Here is a 20,058-nt window from a genome sequence, read left to right on the forward strand (position 1 = left end):
GACATCTTTACACCAGAGAGATGCCCATATCACTGCAAGTGCAGCAGGTGTGCGATTTGTGGTCGACGGGCACTGACCTGTGAGCAGCAGTGCCGCCGTAAAGCTGTCCCTGCCGAAGCTATTCGTGGCCTCGCATGTGTAATTTCCGATGTCCTCGGAAGACACGTCCGGAATGGTCAGCATGCTCACGGTTTCGCCGACCATTCTCTGCCTCATCTTTGTTCTCGAGCTCAGCTCTTGGCCGTCCTTGAGCCAGACGAAGCTGACGGGCTCCGTTCCGACATGGGCGTTGCAGGAGATCACCATCTTTGAGTTCGCCCGAGGATCCTTCGGAAAGGCGAACGGTTGGATTTGAGGTGCCTCTGAAAACGGCGTGGTGTGAGGTGCGCTTGGACGTATAGCGATTAATTGGCAGCCTCGCCTCTTGCCTAGCATTTGATATTGAAAGGTAGCCTTACCTCCCGTTCTGCAAGAATGCGGAACAGTGATGACGGCAATCACTTGGAAGAAGAACGGCACTGAAGCGCTCATCACGGTGAGTTCGGAGCTGGACCAGCAGCACGATGTGGCAACGCGAGAGACCGTCCGCAGTCTGCCGAAGGCAGTGCTTTGAGATTGCAAGCAGCACTTCATCAAAGGGAAGTGCCCACTCGGCAATGTGGACAACTAGCGCCACATCGTGACAAATAGAACAACGATATGGAGAAGAGGAGTAGCCAATAAGTGGATGTTCGGCATTGGCGCGTGGAACGAGTGTTGTTCTTTTCATTCCACCGTATCGGATGTATACGAACTGTAATGATGATGCAAATTATCCGAGGTGTCTCATTTGATTCGAATCCAGTGCGATAGTTACTTTTTCTTTAATAAGCGATAAGGAAGCTGTTATGTCAACTTAGGTTCGAGGGTTTATAGATATAACTCGCCAATACACGACCACAACCTATGTAACGTGGAATATTGGCTCGCATGGTGTAGAATTGTAGCCATTAATACTCCTAGCATCAGTCGACGGAAGTACTTGAGATTTGTGAATTTACGCTACACAAATTTCACGGGTCATGAAAAAGCTTCGACGTGACATATGTGACATGCAGCCTACACATCGGACATGAACGACGCTTGTAAGTTCGCAATTGAGCGGGTGCAAGGCTTTTCGTAAATTAATGTCGTTTGCGTTTTCTGGCTGTTCTCGCTCTGATTTTTTTTTTTTTTTCTTCTCGGCGTACTTCCATTCCTGAGGAAACTTTTCTTCCGTCGCTTTCAACTTTGTGGTGTCTGTTTAGAATCAAGGTGAGCTTATAGACTTTAGTAAATACGATATACCGACACGATAGCAAGCAGGATCACCGTTCATTTTGTGTTGGTATAACGAGCCAGTATCACAACCTTGCAGGATAAGCAAAACATTAAATTAGAGTTAAGACCTAGTCCATTCAGCAAGTGCACTACGTCAGGGAATGGAAATTACGAAGACGGAGCGGCTAACGAAGAAATCTCCGTGAAAAGATCGTGTGGCGGTGCACAGTGCGTACCTTCCACCACGAGCGCGGCTGTCGCTGTGTCCCTGCCCACGTCGTTGTCAGCGCTGCACGTGTAGTTTCCAACGTTTCCGGCGGTCACTTTTTCGATGGTCATTGTTGCGATGCTGCCCGTCACGGACGTCGTGTACTTGTTCTTCGTGTTCGCCACGGGCCTGCCGTCGTGACTCCAACGAATATCGAAAGGCGGAGTACCTCTCGTCACGGCGCAGGTGAGCAGAATCTTCTCCCCCAGTGCAATGTTCTTCGCGAACGATATGGGCATGATCACCGGAGGCGCTGAGGAAAGAACGATTGGGGTGAAAAGTATACGGGCAGGTTGAAAAAGAAAGGAGAGCTGAAGTAGAGGGCATCAACCCGCAACTTACATTTGTTCCCGCAGGTACCCGTCGAGAACAGCACGCAAATCATTAGGGTGAAGACTCGACGCCAACATCTACTAGTCGTGGCATGCATCGTTATGCGTAACACTAGTAAAGTTGCCTACCTTCTTTCACCGAGTTCGCTGCTGCTTCCCAGCAGCCTATAGGCGAGTGCGAGCGCTGTCGGCGAAAGGTGTCGTTTTGTTCATTACCGCTGTTTTGCCTCGCAACAGACATGTAGCGCCTCACAACGGGAGGTGCGTGAACTTCCATAATCGTTGTACCGCGTGGCGGTCTTTACAGTTAACTCTGTTCGCTGGGGAGTCGCTGCACAGCGGTAGTGCTACTAGATTGTAGTAGGTCTACCACTTGGTGACAACTGGCGACATGTACCAGTGGGTGACTTCTACTATGAGTTGGCTAAATTGTCATTTGTGGTTCATTTAAAGTCACATAGCCTGTGTGCAACCTGACTGCCGGCCGAGCGAATGTCTGCATCCGTGAACCGTTGCATTTAGGCTATGCTTAGTGCGGCCGTTTGACGTGGACCTTAAAAAGCATAGCACTCTTCAGCGGTACGCGTACTGCACTTGCGCTCTTACCCTCTACAAGGAGAGCAGCGGTGTGGCTCGTGCTCCCGGCTGCGTTGGACACCGTGCACGTGTAGTTGCCGACGTCTTTTGCAGCGATGGCTTCGATTGTCAGAGCGGCCACGTTTTCCGAGAAAATCTTCACGTGCTTCCTGGGGTCGCTGTTAACCTCTCTGCTGCCGTGCGTCCAGACGAAACGAAAGGGACCCGCGCCGCTCGCGACGACGCAGGTGACCGTGGTCTTTTGTCCCATCACGGCATTCATCACGAACGAGAAGGGCATGATTACCGGCAGCCCTAGGGAGGAGTACGACATGGTGAGACGCGTCGAAATGGTTTTAAGCAGCGAATCGGATCGCCGATCCGAGCTGACTTACCGGGATCAGCGCTCTTGCAAGCAACGAAAAGCTTTGCTCCGAAAATCACAAACAGAACTAGTTGGCAGGCCATGTTGATCACCAGTGCGGTACGGAAAGACGACTGCGCGAGTTGTGGTAGGCTGGTCCTGTGGCAACGACGACAGCTGATGACGTCAGATAAGTGGCACCAGTTTTCTATGCGGACAACTAGCGCCACATCGAGGAGGGTGCAAGAAACACAATTCGAAAATGGAACTTCGCAAACGGATTGGTTTCTTCAGCGATACACGCCAAACTTCTACCATTGTGTCTGTGCGAACCTCCGTCCAATAGGTGCTCTCTGTATGAAGCTTTCACAGTTACGGGAAGTACGCGCTCAAGATATAGACAGCGAAGAGAGAGAGAGGAAAAAAATGCTTTTTCTGGCACGAAAACCTGGCTCCGCGTCTTGAAAGTGTGCGGAGCAACACCGCCGAAGAGGGGTAGCCTTAGTTTACCAGTATAGGCCTGGTGGATTTTCACCTGATTATACTGTTACATTTAGACTTCAGTATCAATTACGGCAAGCTAAAGTATAGAGGTTCTAGTTCAATGTGCTATCTTAACGCAGAAACACTTAACTGCATAAGGTTATACGAGCAAGAAATTCAGAAAAAAAATGGTAGTTTACGGTTGTTGCAGTGGGCGCAACATGCAACTCCGCGCGTAAAGCTAGTCCCCTTTGGCGGAACCGTCCTAAAATCCTTGTTCCTTACTCCTAATTTCTCATGGCAGCCATTTTATGCTACACACCATCGATGACAAGGGCAGCGGTGAACTCGTCAGTTCCAGCGGCGTTGCTGACTCGGCACGTGTAGTTTCCGATGTCTGCGGCGGAGAGTTTTCGAACAGTGAGGGTAGATATCTTGCCGGCGATTTCCTCGACTTCGACGTTGGAACTGGTATCGGCGCGGGCGTCATTTTTAAGCCACGTGAAATGCAAGGGCTGACGCCCGCGCACTGCAAAGCATGACACCGCCACGTTTTTGCCCAGCTGCCCGTCGTTCGGAAAAGAGAAGGGTTGAATTTTCGGCGCGTCTGCAACGAAGAAAGTCTAGGTAAGGAAGGACTCGTCATTTTGTGAACAAGGTGAAAAGATAATTTCCCACTTTCAGGTAAAACAGAGACGACTCATGAAAAGAACCGTCGCATTTGCTTACCGACAGCTGGGGACGCAGATATCACAAGACGGCTCCCCGACACGGAGACTACACAGTATAAAAATACGAAGCGCTCGATAGGCATGCTGAGTCCTTCGCTTGGAAAACTTGCGAACTGCCGATGCGACGATATCGGCAGGCGATCTGACAAAGCCTTGCTCGTTGGTACTAGTGGCCTCCTCACCAACGAATCCCCAGCGCAGGATTTGCGAGGGAGAGAGCAGGGCTCTTCCTCACTAGAATCTTGTTGTTCGGAATGTACAGACAAGCAGCGCCACACGGTGGAGCTTAACGAAGACAGACGCAACCGCGGAAGTGGTCTCAGAGGCTCGTCGAAAAGCGAGCCGCAGAAGACAAAATGTAAATGCCTGATATTCCTAATAACTGGGTCACGAGCTTATATGGCGGTCTTTACTGGCTTTCCCAGCTATATTGATCCCAAATTCTCCCTGCCATGAGTGCGGGAGAACTGTACAGCGGCACAGCGTACGTAAAACAATTGCAGGTTAAATTCTGGGCAGTCTCGATTACAGCTCACTAGGAGGCATCTTGACTTGTAGTGCCCTGCGCAGACCACCCGTGTCGTGTGTATAGTGTAGAGCACTAAATTAAGAAATCTAGTACATTATAATGCACGCGTATATTTGGTAGCAGCACCACATTTTTGTGCTCAAACAGGTCATAACAGGCACATATAGTGCTTACCGGCATTTGCTGTCTGGCTCTTTTATATGTTCCGTATCGGCGCGGCGAAGGGTCTCCGTTGAGAGTGAAACAGCTACCGAGCACGTGCCTCATTGATATTTTAGCCAAATTAAGCTTAACAGGTGTGCACCTGGTGCGAAACATTGAATCATTCACTCTGCCTCTCTCTATGATTTAATCTAGCTGCCCCTCCAGGTTCCGTCTGTTTACTGTGGTTAACTGCGGAATTTCTGCTCTTGATACCATAACTGGCATATCAGCCGTAAACTGCGCATCACAATTCCTTTCCACCGTAGACACACGTGCACAAGGAAGGAGAACAAGGACCGACGGATACGCCTCGACCGTGTGTAAACACTAACCGATTACGGCTAGTTCCGCCGTGTAGCTGTCGCTCCCGGCGGCGTTTTTTGCTTGGCAGGTGTAGTTGCCTACGTCCTCCGCGCTGACGTTAGGGATGGTCAATGCTGACATGGATTCGGTGAACATCTTCGACATTGCCTTGCGTCCCGCCTTGAGAGGCACGCCGTCCTTGGTCCACGAGAATGCGATTGGCTGAACGCCTCGGCTGGCTACGCACGTGACCATCAGTGTCTCCCCAAGCACGCTTTCTTTGGGGAACACAAAAGGCTGCAGCTTGGGAGCATCTGAAATAACGCCCACGGTGAGAATGCCCGCGGTTACCTTGACGAAGTGCATGAAGGGCTTAACTTTTGAAAGACGAAAGCGACGCGCTCACCTTGATTGCAATTGCTTGGTCGCGCGAGCAACGCGAGACCGAAGATGAGCGGCAGCATCGCCCCGGGACGTCTTCACTAACGGAAGTGTGCCGAGGGAGTTCTGAGCCGGGACGTCGGCGAGCATTTACCGCATGTCGGCGTCTTCCCTTCATTTCAGTCACAGGCCGTTTCTTTAACCGGTGGCGCCACACTTGAACTGCCGATGTAACTACTGTGGCGGACGGATACGAAAGCGGCACTGGATAGCAGAATTTATACGAGTTTCTTGTTTCTCTTCCAGATGACGACACATATTGCCGTATAAAGGCATCTGTTATTCCACTGTAACTTGTAATAAGGCCTTTGCAGTATGGTCCTTAGCACAGAACTTGGCGCAGCTGCCGAATGAAGCGTAAATGGCGAACGTTTACTTCGATAAGGAAATGGAAGTGTCGTGTTTATCGTAGCTATTCACAGAAATCATAGGTGTTTTTATCGTTTATCCGAACAGGCTGGTATCTTGGGTCACTTAATGAATTCTCATACTGTGAGACGAGAGCATACATGCACTGAAACTGGCAAACGCTAGCCTAAATATGCATCGTGTGGACAAGAGCGCAACAAGTGCAAAAATGGCCTGCGGCATGCTGAAAGGCAATTGTTTGCTGTAGGCATTAGAACATGCTAATTCGGGAGATGATGATATTAATTGGCAAGGTCGTCGGAGGATGATGATAATGGAGAGTCAAACTTCAACAGCGATCAGATTGGACAACGAATAAGTTGCTTTAATTATAGCCTGCGGCAGACCTAGCTTTCTTTTAGCCGTGAAGTCACACATTACAAAGTACTAGTGCGTCATGTTCACCCGTAAACGCAGCAGTCTTCTTCTGCGTTGGTGCATTGAACAGCCTTATTGTTTCATATATTTAGTAACTTCAATTTCGCAAAAGGAACCCACTTTTTTTGACACGGCAACGTAGTTTTCGACATTATATCTAACAAAAGTTGCATAGTATAGTTAAATAGCGCGATAGTTAAATCACCGATTGAACTGCTCAAAGAAAATAAATTCGCTCGAGAGAAATCGTGCGGTGGTTCACAATGCGTACCTTCGACGATGAGCGCAGCTGTCGCAGCGTCTCTGCCAACGTCGTTGCCTGCGCTGCACGTGTAGTTTCCAACATCTTCAGCCGTCACTTTTTCGATGGTCATTGTGACAACGCTGTCCGTGAGCGAAGTGGTGTACTTGTTCTTCGTGTTCGCCACGGGCCTGCCCTCGTGAGTCCAGGTAATGTCGAAGGGCGGAGTGCCTCTCGTCACGGCGCAAGTGAGTAGAATCTTCTCTCCCAACGCAATGTTCTTCGCAAAAGATATGGGCATGATCAAGGGGGGCGCTAAGGAAGCAAGTTCGTGCGAAAAGTATACGAGCAGGTTGTAAACAAAGAGCCGAGCTGTATAGTAGAGTAGACCATACAGCAACTTACATTTGTTTTCGCCGTGGGCACTCACCAGGAAGAACGCGCAAATCGTGAAGATGTAGAGCCAGCGGAAGTGCCGGAGCCCGCTTTTGCATATCATGGTAACTATTAAATTTTACACCCTGTAGCACGCGTCTTGTACGACCTCCGTAGCCTCAAATGGACTGCGAGTAGGTGAAAACTGTCGTTTTGCTCACCACGTTCGTTTTGCCTCCCCAGTGGACGCCTAGCGCCTCATAACGGGAATTACACGAACTTTCGCCATAGTGAACCTCGTGGCGGTTTTTACAATTTAAGCATAGTGTGCTCGTTCATCGCTGGATGGCGTTAGTGACATCAGGTGGCGCCAGATATCTGCATGCACCACCAGCGGGCGACATCTGCAATTTTAGGTGCCTTTCTGGGTTATTCTGTTATTTATCTTGGCTCGGTGCAGCGGCTTGGTATGAACCTCGGAAAAGCGTGACTTCCTCCAGCATGCAAAGGTATAGGCATAACTGCAGTTTCGCTCTTACCCTCTACAAGGAGAGCAGCTGTGTGGCTGGCGCTCCCGGCAGCGTTGGACACCGTGCACGTGTAGTTGCCGACGTCCTGCGCAGCGATGGCTTCGATTGTCAGCGCAGCCACGTTTTCCGACAGAACCTTCACGTGCTTCCTCGGGTCGCTGTTAACTTCTCTGCCGCCTTGCGTCCAGACGAAACGGAAGGGGCCCGCACCGCTCCCAACGACGCACGTGACCGTGGTCTTCTGTCCCATCACGGGATTCTTGACGAACGAAAAGGGCACGACTGCCGGCTGTCCTAATGGGGAATAGACACGGTGAGAGGCGTCGGAACAGCGGAAAACAAAGATTTCGTTTTCATGTTCCTGATGACTTACCGGGATCGGCGCCCTTGCACGCAACGAAAAGCCATGCTCCGAAAATCGCAAAGACAATTAGGTGGTGAACCATGTCCTATACCAGCGCGGTACGGGAAGAAATGACTGTGCGACTCGGGCTGGACTTGTGCACGACGACAGTTGGTGGCGCCAAATTGGCGGCATGAGCGTTCATGCGGTGGACAACTAGCGCCGCATCGAGGACTGTGCGAGAAACGTTATTTCAAAGTGAAACCATCGCTATCCGCTTTGGATCGTTCACATGATGTGCGCCCAACTTTCAGCATTGTTGCCTGTGCTGGTATGTGAGGAATACGCGAGAACTAACGCAAATATAATTATCGCGATGCAAATGGTGTGTGTTTGTGGGGAAAGAGGGGAGGCGGGGGGGTGCCGCAAATGGGCGCAGTATAAGTGGCATCGGACAGGCGGCTTCAAACTGAGCAGTATGTTAGAGATGAATTATAAAAGGAGGCCGCGGAGGAAAAAAAAATATTACCGCAGCATCAAAAACCAGCCTAATCAAAGCTGATGTCACAAGTATTCACACTGTCATAATGTGAATCAAGAATCGGACATAGGCTAAGGACATGGAGTCACATGGAGTTGATAAAGCGATGAATGGCGATCCTTAACTGCCGCTTGAAACATGGGAAGTTTCCTAGGCGAGATAGGCCGCTATACGCACCATCGATGACCAGGGCAGTCGTGAACTCGTCAGTCCCAACGGCGTTGCTAACTTGGCACGTGTAGTTCCCGATGTCCGCGGCGGAAAGTTTCCGGACAGTGAGGGTGGATATCTTCCCGGCGATTTCTTCAACTTCGATGTTGGAGCTGGTGTCGGCTCGGACGCCGTTCTTCAGCCACGTGAAATGCAAGGGCTGGTGCCCTCGTACAGCGAAGCATGAAACCGTAATATCCTTTCCCGTCTCCTCGTCTTTTGGAAAAAGAAGGGTTGAATTTTCGGAGCTCCTGAAACCAACATGTTCTGCGTGAGGAAAGAGTTTAGTCCGTTCGCGGGTAGGTGGAAAATACTGTAATTATCTGTATTAAGATAAAAGAAACGCGGCCTCAAGAAAAAAAAAAAGAATTCGGTTACTCACCGACGGCTGGAGATGCGGATATCATCACGAAAAGGTTTCCAAACAGAGCGGCCACGAACTGCCCGATGGGTATGCTAAACATTGGGTTTAAAAAAATGTTGCGACTATGACAGTGCTAAACTTGATCCGAAGGAGCAGGCGATCTGAGACTCTCGCTGGCTTTTCCAACCTCCTTCCACACGAGCTCCAACGTTATATATATGTGAAACCAGTGCCCCTTTTTTACTGGAGTCGCGTCTTTTCCGCTTTGCGGACGTGCAGCGCCACACGGTGGAGTCTAGCGAAGTCAGGTGCAGCGGCGAAAGGGGTCTCAGAGGCTGGGTGGAGTACGGACAACGGTCATAGATATCTAAAAACGTTGAGTACGGATATGTGCTGCCGAAAAACGAACTGCAAGACAAATACAACGTTGACATGTGCTTTACGAATTGACTCGCATACTTTTTCTGGACGGTCTTTATAGTAAAGCCTTTACTAGAAATTAATCCTGACAAGCTACTCTTTATGAGCACGGGGGACTGCATATCGGCGTTTGTTACGTATGGAAATTGATGCATAATTTTAGAACAGGTTAACTGGAGGCCACTGAGAGAGGCCTTTGTCTTGCATTGGGCGCAGTTTGGCTGCTGTTCATGACGATAATTATTAATTAAAACTATCATTATTTTCACACTGGAATGTCGAATAGCTCCCTACCCTCTTCCCTCCGCTGTGTCGTCTGCTGTTCGCTGGGTGTACACTGAGATTTACCAGCACAGTTTTAAGTCCACAGAGCGGAAGTGCCGGTGCATAGCCAAGCACTGTACGTACCGGCATTTCCACCCTGTTTCTTCTGTCTTCATACTCACTTAACAGCGGAGTGAAATGTCTCCATTCAGAGTGAGACAGTCATCGTGCCTATGCTTTGCTCATAGCGTAACCAGTTATTTAGCCTGACCAGCATGTATCCGCAGTGGCTGGTTGCTGCATTTCCTTTCTTTACAACCTCTAAATTTACGCCTGGACTCTGGTTAGCTACGGAAGTTTGGAGCTTTTTTCAGCCCCACTAATGCTAGCCAAATGACACTCCGGCACTCCCCCCCACTAAGAAAAAGGTGGAATCATACGCCTCGAGCGTGTGCAACACTAACCAGTCACAATAAGTTCCGCCGTGTAGCTGTCGCTCCCGGCGGCGTTTCTTGCTTGGCAGGTGTAGTTGCCCACGTCCTCCGCGCTCACATTGGGTATTGTCAATGCCGACACCGATTCGGTGAACATCTTCGGCGCTGCCTTGCCTCGCGCCCCGAGTGGCATGCCGTCCTTGGCCCACGAGAATGCGAGTGGCGGAACGCCTCGGCTGGCTACGCACGTGACCAGCAGTGTCTCCCCAAGCACGCTTTCTTTGGGGAACATGAAAGGCTGCAGCTTGGGGGCATCTGAAATGACGCCGACGTTCAGAATGGCCGTGGTTTCCTTGATGGGCATGGAACACCTGACATGTGAAGGAAGACGAAGACGACGGGCTCACCTTGATTGCAGTTGCTTAGTCGCGCGAGCAACGCGAGTCCGAAGATGAGCGGCAGCATCGCCCCAGGACAACGAAGAGTGTGCTTGGGCAGTTCTGCGCCGGAACGGTATGCGCTGCTTCCCTTCATTTCACCCATGCGCAGCTTGTGCAACCGGTGGCGCCACACTTGAGCTGCCGGTGTAACTACTGTGGCGGTCGAATACGAAAGTGGTACTAGACGGCCAAGTAATAGGAGTTTCTTGTTCCTCTTGGAGACGACGACACAACCGGCCTTCAGAGGCATCTATTCCACACCATAAAGCCGTTGCAGTATAAGGCCGTGGCACAAAACTTTGCGCAGCTGCCGAGGAAAGCTTAAATGACCAACGTTTCCTTCGGCACGGCGACGAAGGTGTCGTGCTTATTGCCAACTATTCACATAGTTCATAGGAGTGTCCATCCGAACAGGCTTGTGCCTTGGGCTGGTTAGACTATTTTTGTTAGAGAGCAAACATACACTGAAACCGGCAAACGTTAGCGTAACTATATTGCATGTGAGCTTCGGCCTTGTTGACAAGACCGCAGCAAATTCGAATTCAATTGTCTGCGGCGTACGGAAACGCGATTGTCTTCCAGCGTCAGAATGATGATGAATTGAGGATACTATAATGATAATTATGAAGGATATCGGAAGACGACCACATGCTGCGTCAAGCTTCAACAGCGATCAGATAACGTATCACGAAAAACAATCGAAAGGACAAGATTCTTAGTCGCTGGTGGTGAGCGGATGAGTGCTTGTGCGGTGGCGCTAGAAGGTGCTGGGCGTTTGCAGCCCACGCAATTTCTTGCGGTAAATGTGAGAATGGCAAGATAAGCCGAAAACCGAGAGTGGCTTGTGCGAGAACCCGTTAATTGTGCGTCCTCCGCCAGTTTCGGTGCTTCAATTGTTTTGCCGGAGCAAGTAGAATTCTTTGCGGCGTATTTAGGTGCCGTGATACCAACCTAGTTACGACGAGTCGGCACTCCCGGCGATGCGCTTCTAATAGACCGCGCGAAATAATTGAGAGAGAGAGATAGAGTTCCTTGAAGCTCACCCTTGACAACAAGGAGCGATGTAGCGCTGTCCGAGCCAGCCGCGTTGGTGACGGTACACGTGTAGTTTCCTATGTCCGCGGCTCCCACCTCCGTGATCGTCAACGAGGACAGCGTCTCGGAGAGCTGCTTGACGTGGAGCCTTCGGCTGCTGGCTACCTGGTGACCGTCTTTCGTCCAGAGGAAGCTGAGAGGTTCGCTGCCCTCGAGAACCGTGCAGTGGACGATAACTTTCTTTGGCATGACATCGTTCGTGGGAAAACTGAAGCGCTGCACCTTCGGTGGCTCAGCTGGAAATGGAGCGATGTGCTGTTACTGGGCGCCCCTTTATCCGAAAATGACGTGCTTCTACTGTTGGGACCTCACCTGATTCTCCGCGATGGATATCGATGGACACGACTAGGATAAGCACTACGACGCGATTCAAGCAACTGTCCTCCATCACTATCCGTGCGGAAGACCGGACCCGGGTCTCTAACGGTGTCGCACAAATGCTGAACTGTCAAGCGCCTTCCCGTGCGCATCTCTTATAAGCAGCCAGTAGTGCCCGTCCCCATTGCGGCAGGTTGTGGACAACTGGCGCCACTTAGCGGAAGAGCCACGAACGAAGCGCAGCTTTGTGCGCTTGATCTGGCTGCTCCTTTTCACACCGTCTGTGCACTGCGCGCGCTGCCCAATAGATGGCTGTACTGTCACAGCAGTACTGGGCTAAAAGAGAGCAAGACACTGGCTGGAAGTTCCTGCGTTTTCAATTGTAGGACCGAAATGTAAAATAAACGGAAGGTACGCGTACCCTTCGTAATGTGCATGATACAAAGAAATCGCAAAAGTGGCTTCAACTCCTCAACATGACGAAACACCTGTAATACCAGCTGCAATACCGCAACATCACAAAACACCTTATAAGTGACTGATAATCTGACAGATTGCCTTTTCTTTTACCCGTTTTTCATACCGTCTGGTTTATCGATTCAGAACGGGCTGGGGAAGGGGAAAAAGAATTGAGTGCATAATTATCCATGCACAGTCTCTAGAGATCTTAAGGAAGTCGTGATCTCGACTTCGAACAGGCCGAAGACACGTCGGCGTGTCATGCCACGATTTTAGTTTTTAAAGAAAAATCGAAAGGTGGAATCGTTAGTTTGTCATCGCAGTGACATACGCTGACCCGCTTACCTATCCTGAGTACATCAGAGCATCGCGTACCCAACACAGGCGTTACAATTCACGTGACGCGTTAGCCGTGCGCTGAAGAAGCAATGCGTGAATTAAACGGCACCTACCGGTTACGATAAGGCTCGCAGTGAATCTGTCGCTTCCGCCGCCGTTGGAAGCAACGCAAGTGTAGTTTCCGATGTCCGCCGCCGATACTTCACGAATGGTGAGTGTGGACATTTTGTCGAGTGGATTCTTGACGTCAAACTTCGGCGGGTTCACGAGTTCTCCATTCTTTAGCCACGTATACGACAGTGGCGGTTGTCCTTCTGTCGCAAAGCAAGACACCGTCACATCTTTTCCGATGGGGTGATCCTTTGGAAAGAAGAACGGCTGTATCTTGGGAAGCTCTGCAAAGTCGTGGTGACCAAATTGGTGGAAATATCCGACGAAGACACTTGTTCGTTGCTAACAAATACTATGCGGCGTGCAACTATACCCCTGTGAAACGTTTCGCATCGCCTCTCCCCGTAGGTTTGCATTTTCTTCTTGGTAATGCTTACATGGAATACCACGCTTTCAAGATCTTTTTTGAGCGGAGTCATGCGGACTGCACGGACAATACTCTTCGAAAAGATAATGACACCGTATGACGACAGGGGCATCCTGCGGTAACCTTGTCTGAAGCACATGACAACTACATTGCCAAACTCAGCGCCGCACTAAACAACACGAAAAGAATACAAATAACTAGCGAATTTCCGTGCTTTTTCGACGTCCCGACTTCACATGTGGCGGCCGATGCGGGGAACGTTTCAGTAGGGCAAGTATGGATATTGGTTGCCTGCGGTGAGCTAGCGAACCACGTTGGAGCAAAGACACTCACCTACGGCCAAGTTGATTTGCGTGGTCATATACACTGTCGAGAGGCACAAGAGCATACTTCTGGCCTGAACCATCTTGCTGCTGGTGCGAAAAACTCTTGGCAGTTGTGGCATCCGGAAGGTGCTCGGCCACAAAGATATTTATGGTCGTGAAAGCAGGGGCAGCTCGCGTATTAGTGAGCGCGCTCTGCAGGGTGAAATGGATTTCTGAATGCAGCGCAACGTCGAGAGAAACGAGAGGCGAACATCTCTCTTCCTGCGGGCTGCTGGCGCCACGTAGCGGTTGATACAGCAACTGCGGTGAACGCGGTGGCCGTTTGAACGAGAGAAATCGCTCGAGAGAAAAGCCACGCGCTAATTTTGGCTGCGTGGCAGTGTTCATGCGACAATGTTCAGTTTCATGCCTCATTTTATCCCATAATTATTCGGCAGCGGTATAGTGACGGCGGAAATGAGGTAGCGAAATAATGTACGAAAAAGATGGAGCGATTAGTTATTGCACCGTAACTTTTGAGCCGTGGCGTCATACTATTTAAAACCCAAAACCGGAGAACCAATCCTTCCAATACTATACGACGATTTGAGTCAGTCTGTTCATAAGTCTTACAAGCCACGCAAGTCTGGTGTCTTCGCGAAGTTCACAACGACCAGACATAACGCCGAAGCAAAATGCACGTGCGTCATGATCGCGTTAGGTAGTTAGCGGCATTCAAAACCATCGAACGCCATCAAACATTGTACCATATACTATAATTTGAATGAAATGTTTCTATCTAGTATTCAACGGACTAACCGAGTATAATATGCGAAATTGCGGGTGATAAGCGCTGCGAGGTGCTCTTTGAAGGTTTTCTGACATGTTTCCAAACTTCCAAAGAAGCGTCTTCCACCGAGATGCAAGTTGGAAGACTGCTGACGACTAAGAATTTACAGTGTTTGCCAAAAATATACAACCCAAGAAGTTTGCTTTAAGCCACGTAACGAATCTTGAGGCGCATGCCCCGCGTTCAGTCTCGCATGTCACCAAAAAGAAGAAAAAAAAAAAAAAAAAGAAGCGGGGCAGGAGCCCCGCTAAGATGTTTAAAAGCAAAAGACCTCCGGGTGGTATGTATGTAAGAAATACTGAACATCTCGAAAGGAAGTGCTTGTAGCTCAGAAATGGTGAAGGTCCGTGTGCATCACGCAAGCTCTTTCAGTATGAAATCAATCAGCCCAGTTTGTTACGCACGTCAGACACCTTATATGCAAACGGCGCGCAATAATGCTAAATATGCATTTCTCTAGGCCTTTCACTGACCTGTAAGCACAAGCTCCGCCGTTAAGCTGTCCGTGCCGAATCGATTTGTGGCTCGACAGGTGTAGTTCCCGACGTCCTTGGACGACACATTGGACAGCGTCAGAATGCTGACCGTTTCGCTGACCATCTTAGCAAGGACATCGTTCCCGGAGGATAGCTCTCGGCCGTCTTTAAGCCAAGCGAAATGAATCGGCTCCGATCCGATATGGGCATTGCAGGACACCACGATCTTGGTGTTCAGCCGTGGATTCTTGGGAAAGGCGAACGGCTGAATCTGAGGCACCTCTGGAACAGCGGGACACGAGATTCTCGTATGGGCATGGACCATGAAGCAGCTGTCGAAGGTGGTTATCAAAGAGCATGCGACGAATACTGGAAGTGCAAGGCTTACCCTCGCTTCCGCTGAGAACCGGAGTGATTAGGAGAACAAAGGTCAGCCGGATTAGGCATGGCAGCGCAGCAATCATAGCCGTAAGGTGGAAACTGCGCTGGCTAGCTTTTGAATGACAGAGAAAGCGTGCCGCTATTTCAGCAGCCGAACTAGGACTGAATATTGCCACTGCATCGGCAGAGATGTGTGGAACGCAAGACATAAAAGACGGACAACTAGCGCCACACCGCGGTATATAGAGCAACGACTCGGGAGAAACCAAGAATCGGCGTGTGCGGTGAACGAGCACGTCTTAAACTTGGCGACGAGCGGACTTAGTCCGAACTCGTAAAGCGGCGGCGGCATGGGGAATTTACTGCAAATACGATGGCGTCGGTGTATAGAGAAGCTGTGTGTGTTTTAACGTGTATACAAAGCACAACAAAATGACCACTGCCGCGGGAAAAGTAACATGGCGGTACTCAGATGGCGCAGAAATAGTGAAGCTTGAATTAAAAAAAACTACAAAAAAAAAAAAAAAACATAAGGAATGAGGGAAGGCGAAAGCGATTTGCAAATACGATCGCTGAATTGGTTAAGCGGGAACAAAAATATCGATGCAAAAGTGCGCGAAGTCACAGCTTTCCTGCGTTGTTCCCTCCTCAAAGTTGCCGAATGCTTACTCGGTAACAAAGGTATGAAGCTGCAGCAAACTACATCACAGTTCTGTATCGGGGCCAGTCTGGGCGAATGTTGATTTTTCCACGTAAGATGTCGCAGTAATTATAACCAAATGAGTCAGTGACCGAAAAATTTCTTGATTGCGCAGCTTGTTTCAGTTCGCTGTTTTTGGTCGTGATTATTGAGGAAATTTCACAGACTATCAGTATTCATGGATCCATTCAAGCCCATTGAAAGGCACAACCCTCCACAAATGTATTGTAACAGTAGCAATAAAGTTTTGGTCTATTTTCCGTACTTTGACTTCAATGTCATTAGAACGCGCAAACTTCAAAGTAACTGGCTGTGGCAAGAGTTTTCGTCACTGCTTAAATTCGTTCGACAGCGCCGGAGTTGCTGACATATGATACGCAGACTTGCAGTTTGATATCTCGCATTCACCCTAATCGCGCTGGAGGGCTCCTTACACGTTAGACACAAGTCTGTCTTTCCGTCAACGCAACTTTTATAAAGCCAGCCGGGCCGCCTCCTTCGTCAAGGGTTTCCTGTTCTATATGATTACTGGCCCCATTTGTCAGCTTTACTCCACAAGCGAGGCACACGAATTCCGCAGCTGGGGCCAGAAGAATATTCATTAAAGCCCCAAGACAACAACGACGTATACTTGAAACAATGGGAAGCAGCTCCGCACATGCGCCAGGAGTTCGAAGTCTCACCCTCCACGAATAAAGATGCAGTGTAGCTCGCAGTCCCAGCGGGGTTCGATACCGTACACGTGTAGTTGCCAAAGTCCTCGGGGCTTACGGCTTCGATGGTCAGAGCGGCCACGTTTTCAGCGAGGACCTTTACGTGTTTCCTGGAACTGCTCGTCACTTGGTTTCCACCGTGTGTCCAGACGTAACTGAATGGTCCCACGCCGCTCGAAACAGCGCACATGACTGCGATCTTCTGCCCCAACGCAACGTTTTCGAGGAACGAGAAGGGCATAATAGCTGGTCGCCCTAAAGGGAAAACAGCCATGGTAGGAGGAGTTATAGTGACATGGAATAAAGAGGGCCTGGCCGAGGCCAGTCCTGAAGAACTCACCGGCATCGAGGCCTCTACAACGCACATAGAGCGATGCAATGATGAATAGCGGGACTAGCTGCCTGATCATGTTACGAGCGGACCTCGCGTGCTGGATGCTGGGTGCAACCTACACGTCGGCTGCGCGACAGATCGTTGACTGGTTGTGGGTATATTGTGGGGTAGGATGACGGCGACGGAGAAGGGAGACAAGTTACCGCCTCGGACAACTAGCGCCACTCCGAGGACATTATGAGAAACTGGCATTGACGGCGGCATTTTTCATTTTCTAAACACCGCACGGACCGAGCATTGGCCATCGTCTGTTTCGTACAGTACTAAGCACGAGCCCGTTTCGCATAGTACCAATATGGATGAAGAGGCTGTCACTGAAAGCCTCCCTCCTTCACTTTTACGGTTTTACGGCAATATGAGCGCGGTGTTAACTGAATGCGTATAGTGCAAACGATGATGACTCCCAACTTCTCAAGTAGCTGTCCACGGTGAGTTCCGGAAGCAAATAATTCTAGGCGGCCTTTATGCTGTGGTTGAAAATGGCTTTCATGCTACAAGACATGAATTAAGAAGCCGATGAGCCTCACCTTCGACGACCAACGATGCTGTGTAGCTGTCCGAGCCGTGCGCGTTGGTCACGGAGCACGTGTAGTTTCCCATGTCCTCGGCGGAAACCTTGTCGAGCGTGAGTGTGGCCATGCTGGCCGTTTCTTCTTTGGCGTGCCTAGTGGCGGTGTTACCGATGCGTCGGTTATCATGGCTCCACTCGAAGCGAAATGGTCCCTGGCCTCCGATCACCACGCATGCGACGCTGGCCCTCTGGCCCAAAGCTGCGTTCTTGGAGAACGCGAACGGCTGGATGTCGGGAGCCAGAGCGTGCGCCGCCGGTGCGTTTCTTCGAGGTCTCTGCACCATCGATGACGCCCTTTCTTCGTACCGTAAGTTCACTGGCGGGAACTGCCGCACGAGTAGGGGATTTTGAGGTAAAACTATAGCTGCTGCACTCAGGAGAAAACACGCCAGACAACTCCAGCGTACCCAGATCGACGTTGCCAGCTCCATCGCAATTGATGTCGCTCTAGCTGTGTTTCGTCACGTCTAAAGTCGTTGTCGGAGCACAGGAGCGGTTGCAAGGTCCTCTGGAAACCGCGTTATGGTGGCTCCTGCCGTTTGGGCTGGCTACAGCAAACTGTAGCGTAGGGCCGTGGACAACTAGCGCCACTCCTCGAGAACCCAGTGCACTATGGAAATCCTTTCATTTTTACTATGACTTGTTCTAGTTTTGTTTCTTGCGTGTTTCCTCTTTTTCGAGGAATACGATAACTAAAGCGGTGGCAGTATTTGGGAATAGCTGTCTTTGTTTCACATATTCTGTAAATAATTATTGAAAGGCTGACGTGGCTTACAGATCATTCGTAGCTATGTCGTCACCAGCCAAATTGTGCTCATTTCAGGAGAGCGTTTTCCAGTTACCGTTCCTATTTAGCAAACTGATTATATTACTTTCTCCTGAACTCTGAGCTCCTGCTACCTCAAAAATATATTCTGTTCCCCATGCTTTATGCATAAGAAATAATGCCTTATCTTCATTGATTTCTCCGAGAAACGAGTTCTCTTACTGGTACTATCATTGTCCTTCACAACCCTCGCTGCACTGTTCTATGTCACATTTCTGTATTTTTCTGTTTTTTTTTGTATTTTCTTAACGCATACGTGACTACTACCGTTTAGCACCTAGCTTTTATATTTTACTTTGCAGTGATGAGGATAAGACCGCCATTCATGATGACCTGCCGTAACTGCTTCACTTAGACAAATGCACCTACTGACTACCTCTAGTCGTAGTTATTTCCTATAAAATGTTATTCCTTCCCGAACCGTGTGAGCTGTTTCACTCGAGGTTAGAGGCTATCTCAGCTGGCAATCGATGCGGCTGAGTCTACTCGCGTGAATATTGCTGCACAGGTACAGAGAAGTTCCTGGAAATTTTAGTAAGGCGGCAGAGCCAATATTCCTAAATCATGGCGCGCCAAAACTGAAACGCGTTTACATGCGATTCAGTACTTCCCTACTAGCAGCATTTGAAAGGTGCAAGAGAAAAACAATGAACTTAAACGTTAAGAGACAAAAAGCGCGCCGAATGGGTCAAATAACAAACGCGAGTTAATGACATTCCGGTAGAAATCAAGAAGACATGGTCAGGTCATGTAATGCTAAGATAATCGGTTGTCTCTAACGGTGATAGACTGGATTCAGAGGGAAGACAAGCGTAGAACAGCAGTGAGATACTTCTTTCTACTTCTCTGACGGCCCCGCAGCGCTAGGTCGTCGGTTCGAATCCATGTCGCAAATTATCCTCAAACTTGACTACGAAACGTGTGCTAAATAGGAAGCGAAATATATGACAGCATGTCACAACGCTGCACAAAAAACGGTTGCGTCGCAACTTTGATACAAAAGGGGGAAAATCTGGCTCTGTGTAATAAAGGTCCGTTAGTGGTGCCGTTCGCCGACGCCATCTTCATGGGTATACCCTCGTTTGTTGACAAAGCCAAGAACGCCAGATAGGCTTTCGCGCAATGATGCTAGTAAGGCTTTCGCCTTAAAAACATATATTCATGCGCGCATTTTTCTCCCATTTCTTTTGTTGAGCTCGTGGGCTAATCACGGAGAAGTTTGCAGGAAACGAGCGATCGATTTTATATGTGCGATGATGCACTTGACGATTAGAATGAATGACGCGTCGCACCAGTGTTTACCTTACAGCTGGTTTAACCCGGAAACATTTTACTTTCAGGTTGTCGCCACCACAGTGAGGACTAGGAGGACACAACCGTAAGGATTCGGGACGTTCTCTACAGCCAAGGTTCTGCAAGTAAGCCTGTCGTTATCGTAACCCCGAAAGCTGTCCCGGCAACGCCTAATCCGGTCGTGACGGTTTCATTGCACACTTGACGACAGAAACGTGTTTTATGAACTACGAATGCGGGAGGAACATGTTAAAGGGTGGGTAGCTTACCGGTATCGGTTACGTAGACCGCTTATGCCCCTTTCGTGCACGTTACAATTTAC

At 49.6% G+C, this 20,058-nt stretch overlaps 1 long non-coding RNA gene across 3 annotated transcripts in view; it reads left to right on the forward strand.

Annotated features, from left to right (window-relative positions):
• The window catches only part of LOC146179223 (uncharacterized), a 294,299-nt gene that overhangs the window by 54,520 nt on the left and 219,721 nt on the right, over positions 1 to 20,058 (forward strand). For all 3 annotated transcript variants that reach the window (XR_014700712.1, XR_014700711.1, XR_014700713.1), the window contains exon 3: positions 19,784 to 19,861. This is a non-coding gene — a long non-coding RNA (uncharacterized LOC146179223). The remainder of the gene's footprint in view (positions 1 to 19,783; positions 19,862 to 20,058) is intronic.

This window comes from Amblyomma maculatum, chromosome 9, assembly GCF_055883805.1.
Source record: "Amblyomma maculatum isolate TAMU_Amacu chromosome 9, ASM5588380v1, whole genome shotgun sequence".
In the NCBI taxonomy this organism is placed as follows: domain Eukaryota; kingdom Metazoa; phylum Arthropoda; class Arachnida; order Ixodida; family Ixodidae; genus Amblyomma; species Amblyomma maculatum.